Source organism: Chinchilla lanigera, unplaced genomic scaffold (assembly GCF_000276665.1).
Source record: "Chinchilla lanigera isolate Chin_1 unplaced genomic scaffold, ChiLan1.0 scaffold00024, whole genome shotgun sequence".
NCBI classification, from domain to species: Eukaryota; Metazoa; Chordata; class Mammalia; order Rodentia; family Chinchillidae; genus Chinchilla; species Chinchilla lanigera.
This window is the reverse complement of record NW_004955425.1, coordinates 20,169,610-20,175,954: the sequence shown is the minus strand read 5'-3', so window position 1 is coordinate 20,175,954 and position 6,345 is coordinate 20,169,610. Positions and strand designations below refer to the sequence as shown.

Below are 6,345 nucleotides of genomic sequence, written 5' to 3'. Positions count from 1 at the left end.
CGACGGCTCCAGCCCCGCGGGCCCGCGGCCTTCCCCGCCTTCGGGCCGCCCGAGGCGGGACACTGCCGCGAGGCCGCGCCCTCCTGGAAGGCGTGGAGCTCCTTGAGGGTGGTTTCTGTCCTGTGGAACCTTGCCGGGGCCGCCATGGCGGTCGCCTGTCTTCTTCCCCTTCTAGTCCAGAAATGAACTTACCGGACACCTCGCCCTCCCCTGTGAACTCTGCCCCAGTCAACCCGGTGGAAGCCCTCCCGGCTTTCCTCCGCGAGGGCCTGTGCCGTCCTCGCAGGACCCTTACCGTCGGGGAAGGCTTGCTTTCCTACCTCTGTCTAGTGCTCGACCTGGTGCCGAACCTAACATTTTGGTGCTGTGACTCCTGGAGTCGCCCCAGTTTGAGCTCCCCACCAACAAGCCACGCCTCTCCTTCTCTGCCCTCTGCCCTTGCCATTGCCAGCCTCCATCCAGCACGGGTCCACTTCATCTCTCACAGGTGAGCCACTCTGCACTGCAGGAACTGCTGCCGCACTTTCTGCAAAAATCGTGGGCCCATGTCAGGACTCGCTCACGGCTGTCCTTCAGGATGTCCCTTTGTCCCTTAGGTGATGACGAACGGGGCGCACAGACATTTCTGTATCACACCCCAACAAAGGTGACCATCTTCGTAGGGGTTGTGACCAGCTTATGCCTTTGGCTCACTTCTGGTTTGGTCACTATGGGAAACATTCCTTACCACCTCCAAAAACACACTCTGCTTGGGTTTCTCTTAAAAAATGTACACACCCTAGGTCCCTGAGAGACTGTCAGACCAGAACAATTGATGGCCTGGCCTCAATACAAACTTGATAATGGCAACTACTGGCCCCAGGAGGGAACATTGATTTTAGTGTCCTCCGTGACTTAGACAACTTTCACTACTGCAAATGATCAGAAATCCCTTATATGCAAGCCTTTATTGCTCTCAGGGCATGTCCCTCCCTCATTCAGCCATGTGAGGTGGCTCAAATACTCTTGCCTGCACCACATTGTCAAAACCCACATCTGATACCCCTCCAGACCCTCTTGAGGATGTCCCTTCTGGTTTCACTGCCCCTCCACGTTTCCACAAGTTCAACCCACTCAATCTCTTCAACCTGTTGCCCCATTCTATCTGTGTGTCATCCCTCACCCTCCATCATCTCCAGTTCCTCCTCTACCCTTCTGGCACCATTTTCTCCTCCAGCACACCACACCTGGTCTCCCACCCCTCACCATCTCCTAGTCAGCCGCCATCTCCTGTCAGCCATCTTGTAGCCATCTTATAGTCAGCTACCATTTTCTCAACCTCAACCCCTTGAGCAGGCTAACCCTGAGGGACTAGTTTGCCTTCACATTGCTTTTACTCAAAGCTCTCATAGATTAGGATCCTTCTCTGCAGATCCCCATAACTATATTAAAGAATTACAATTTGTAGTTAATTTCTATGATTTACATTACAAAGATCTCTGTATTATCTTTACATCCACTCTCTCCCGTCAACAAAAACTCAGCTGTGGGAAGTGGCTCAGGCTGAGGCAGACCACAGACATCAGACTAATCCTGACCATCCCACTGGGGCTGCTGCAGTGCCAAATGTGGACCCCCACTGGGATTATCAGGGAAATAATGGCTTGCAGTGCATAAATGTCATGATTGGTTGCATAATCTTGGGCCTTAACAAAATTTCTCACAAACTAATCATAAACTTCATGAACAGACCCAATATGCTGATGAAAATCCTGTGGAGCTCCTCTCCTGCCTTACTACATCTTAGCCAAAAGGCTGAGAATTGATCTGCCTTACTCATACTTTAACCAAATATACTAGTGTAGATCCTCAATCCCCTGTGGATATAGCCCTCATCAATTCCCATATCATTTACTAATCTGCCTGTGACATTTGAACAAAATTAAAAAAGACTGAGCTTGGCCCTCAAACCTCACAGGGAGATCTTAATCTGGCCTTCCATGTCTTCAATAACAGGAACAACAACAACAAAAAACCCCAAAAAACCAAGACAAACAAATACATACCAAACTTAAATGCCAACTTTTGGTTGTGACACTCAGAGCTCCTTTTACAGCTAAACCAAAATAAAGCTGTGCCAACCAACCTCCCTGCCATGCTTTAAGTGCAGCAAGGAAGGACACTGGGCATGAGCCTGTGCCAACCTGCAGCCACCACCGGGACCTTGTCCCATCTGCAATCTTGAGGTTCACTAGAAGTCCAACTGCCTGTCCGCCAGGGAGTGGGTAAGTCATCTAACTCTGTACCCTCACAGGATACTTCATTGCTGCTGCTGGACTCATTGTTAGCTGACCTGCTTGGTCTAGCCACTGAAGTGGACCCCATCAAGGTATCTTCTTGGAGCCCCAGTTCTTAATCTTCCAAACCCAATCCAATCCTTCATTCTGTATACTACCTTTCAGGGCCACAGTGCTGTGGGAGTTCTAGGACACAAAAAATGACCTTTTCAAGCAGTAGCATACCTTTCAAAACAGTTAAACAATACAGTATGTGGCTGGGCCTCCTGTCTTTGGGCCCTTGCTGCAGCAACCATATTAACATGGGGCAAAATTTCACTTTAGGACAATTAATCACTGTCCATACACCACATCACCCTAATGAGCTCATAACACACAGAACACTCCCCACCCTAATGACTCCTTCCTGCCTACAACAGGTCCATCTGTTACTCATACAAGACCCCTCAGTTGCTATCTCTACTAGCAGCCCCTTCATCCTGACCACTTGACTATCTCTGATGAGAGTCCCTACCATGACTGTGTTGAGGTTTTACAGATAACTCCAATCCCCTTCCTCCACATTCATGACACACCTCTTCCTGTGGCCTCTGACACATGGTTCATAGATGGCAGCTCAATCAACACAGATACCCAAAAGAGGGCAGGATACACCATAGTCGACAAATCCAAAATAAGAGTCTAGTCTATTGCCACCTGGGACAGCTTCATAAAAGGCAGAGCTTATAGGCCTCACATGGGTCCTCACATTGGCCAAATAAAGTCATAAATATTTACACTGTCTCCAAATACACATTTAATATTATTCAGTCCCCTGCAGCCATTGGTAAGAAAGGAGCCTAATCAATACTCAAGGAATCCCCATTACAAATCCCCTCTTATCCTCAAATTCTAGAAGGAGCACAGCTTCTGAGACAGGTAGCTGTCATCCACTGCAGGGGACACCAGACGTCATCAGACCCCATTTCTCAGGGTAATGTCTTCGTCAACACACAGGCCAAATTGGCAGCACAACAGCCATATCCCTCTCATCTTCTACCTCTTATCTCAACCATCCTGCCACTACCCCAATACTCAGCCAAACAACTCCAGTTACTACACAAGTCTGCCTACAATAAAAACCCTCAGGGATTAATTTTCCAAGGTCCAAAACTACTCCTTCCTGACCAGCAGGCTTTAACTATTATCAAAAATGTGCACAACTGCTTTCATGTAGGCACCCAGGCTTTATATAAGCTCTTATCTCCAGTCATTACACATCCTTCTCTAAAAACCATCATCCACCAAATTACTCACAATTACCAACTCTGTGCCAAAACCTTGCCTCAGGGACATTTACCTCCTGCTTCTTTTCCCACCCACCAACTTTGTAGACATGCTCCAGGTGAAGACTGGAAAATAGATTTTATACACATGCCTCACCATAAAGCCTATAGACACTCTCTCACCTTTGTCTATACTTCCTCAGTGTGGATAGAGGCCTTCCCCACTGTGGGAAACTGCTGATGTAGTCTCTAAGGCTCTTATACAAGAAATCATTCCCCGATTTGGCCTACCTCAAAGTATCCAATCAGATAACAGGCCAGCTTTCATCTATCAGATTACTCAACAGGTATCCTCAAACCTCCATATTACTTGACATTTACTCATACCGTACCATCCACAATCCTCAGGAAACATAAAAAAGGCAGATTGCCTTCTAAAAATACATCTTACAAAACTCATCTTAGAGTTACAGCCACCTTGGCCCCAGCTCCTTCCCTTAGCCTTGACCCTACTCGGAGCACTTCCTTGAGCACCTGCTTTTTCTAAGCTCCTTTGAGCTCATGTATGGTAGACCCTACTTTACAACCTCCCAAAACCTTTCTCCTCTCACTGATTATATCCCAATTCTGTCCTTCCTCAGACACCTTCTGCAACAACAAGCCCATCTTTGCCTCCTACAGCCAATAAATAACCCCAAGCCTAACCACCCTAAAACTCCAGGAGGCTTAATATATCTCAAATCTTCTAAGCCTTTAGGACTACAACCCATGTGGACAGGACCAGAACTAGTCACCCTCACGACACCAACAGCAGTCAAAGTTGCTAGACTATCCTCCTGGTTTCACATCACCTAGGTTAAATGGTGTCCCAACAACCCTGACACCCTTAGTGTCAAAACTCTGAGTGGTCATCACACCTTCTTTCCAGCACCCACCTTTGTCTCACCAATATACCTGATAAACTCTCAGATTAATCTATGTATTGCTATTCAGTTGGGTTTCTGATCCCCTTTCTCCTGCTAATCCTTGCATTTGCTGTTGGGCTCTTCAAAAGACTGTAAGATCCCACACAAACTTGCTGTCATGTTCTTATGTAGGGTGGTGGTCCTTGCACTGTCCACTCTCAGTTGTCTGTCCTGATCAGATAACCTCCCAGCCTCCCACATCTCCACAGCCATGTCACACCCTCAACACCTCCTTTCACCCCTATTTCCCTTGCTGTTATCCTTGGCTTTGGTTACAGCCCCAGCATATACTTTCTGCCTCTCCTTGCCCGATGGGGTCTCATTGCTTCCACTAATTTCACCCCACCACAAACTCAGCTACAACTCACTATCTCCTACTGCCTTCTCCACCCTTATGCCAATACTTGGGAAATTTGGGGCACATCTGAAACTACTTGTGAACAGGCAGGATTCTACCTGGCACCACACCGTTCCAATCTCTGCCAAAAGAAAATGCTCTGATGTCACCTATTTTTACACCTCCAGATGGGAATGTAAAACCATTGGCCTCTACCATGATGGCAGCTCCTGGAAACAGTCAGGTCCGCACACCACAGTATCTTGGAAAAATGTCCCTTGAGCCCTGGATGTTAATATAACCTTCACTATCAAAAACACATCCAACCCACAATATCTGTTGGGAAAAACCTGGGGACTCACCTTCTATGATGGGGTTGGTGCCTACTGTGGAAGAACAGGCAACTTTCCTATCTTTAGATCTCAGGTGATAACTCCCTGTTATGGTTTGTGTTTGAATGTCCCCCCAAAGCCTCAGGCAGTCATGGGGCGGGCTTTTAGAGTTTATGATGGATTCATGGTCCAATGTTGGAATTATGGATGTGAGTGCTACACCTGTCCTGGGGCAGATTTTTTGCATACAGTGGAAGAGAGGGAAAGAGGCTGCCTTCCACCCCTCCTCTCTTTTGCTCTTGTTGCCTTTTGCTGTCTTCTGCTGCCATGAACTGTTGCCCTCTGCCATGTGCCCCTCTGCCTTGGAGCCAGCCATATATGGACTGAAACCTCCACAAACAGTGAGCAAAATAAACCTTTACTTCCTTGATTCTGGGTGTCAGGTATTTTGTCTCAGCAATGAGAGAAAAGGAACGGAGACACGCCCCCCATCATAAACATACAACAATTCACCCCAAAAACCCTTGTCATTCACCTACCAGAAATGCTCCCTGTTACACAGCTTCTTTCTCAAACATATCATGTCCTCTCTATCTCTTCCAAACTTACAGAGTGCTGGCTAAACAGGGGATATATATATATATATCCTCCCTCACTTATTCCCATCCTATCCTCCCTCACTTATTCCCATTCCCATTCCCTCCCACAGTGCAGGTCATCAACCCTCTCTGTATCTACAGCACAGATCATTGGCCCCATAATCTCATCTAAATTCTACAAAGGGCAACCTCACACTTGGAAACCTCACTCATTGCACTCAATATATCATACCCAATGCCTCTAGCCCCATCTGCCCTCCCAAAGGCTGGTTTATGGCTTCCCCCACAGGCACTTATACTACCTCCCCACCCCATGGAGGGAAACCTGCACTCTAGTCCTTCTGATTCCAGCCCTAACCCTAAATTCCCAAGAAATAATGAAGATTTCACTCTTAACACAATCACCAGCTACCCACCTAACCTGATAAACAAGAGCTGTCCACACCCCAATTCTCATCAGCATAGGAATACTTTGTGCCCTTGGGACAAGCCTTAGGGACAGAGGATTGGGAATGGCCACTTATTTCTATCAGCAACTCTGCCTTGAGCTGACTCTCCAAATAGAAGTCTC

The 6,345-nt window shown here is 47.3% G+C and overlaps 1 long non-coding RNA gene across 1 annotated transcript in view; it reads right to left on the bottom strand.

Annotated features, from left to right (window-relative positions):
- Positions 1-350, bottom strand: part of LOC102029201 — a 5,114-nt gene extending 4,764 nt beyond the window's left edge. The window contains exon 1 of the long non-coding RNA XR_261159.2: positions 321-350. This is a non-coding gene — a long non-coding RNA (uncharacterized LOC102029201). The remainder of the gene's footprint in view (positions 1-320) is intronic.
- Between the last annotated feature and the right edge of the window lie 5,995 nt (positions 351-6,345).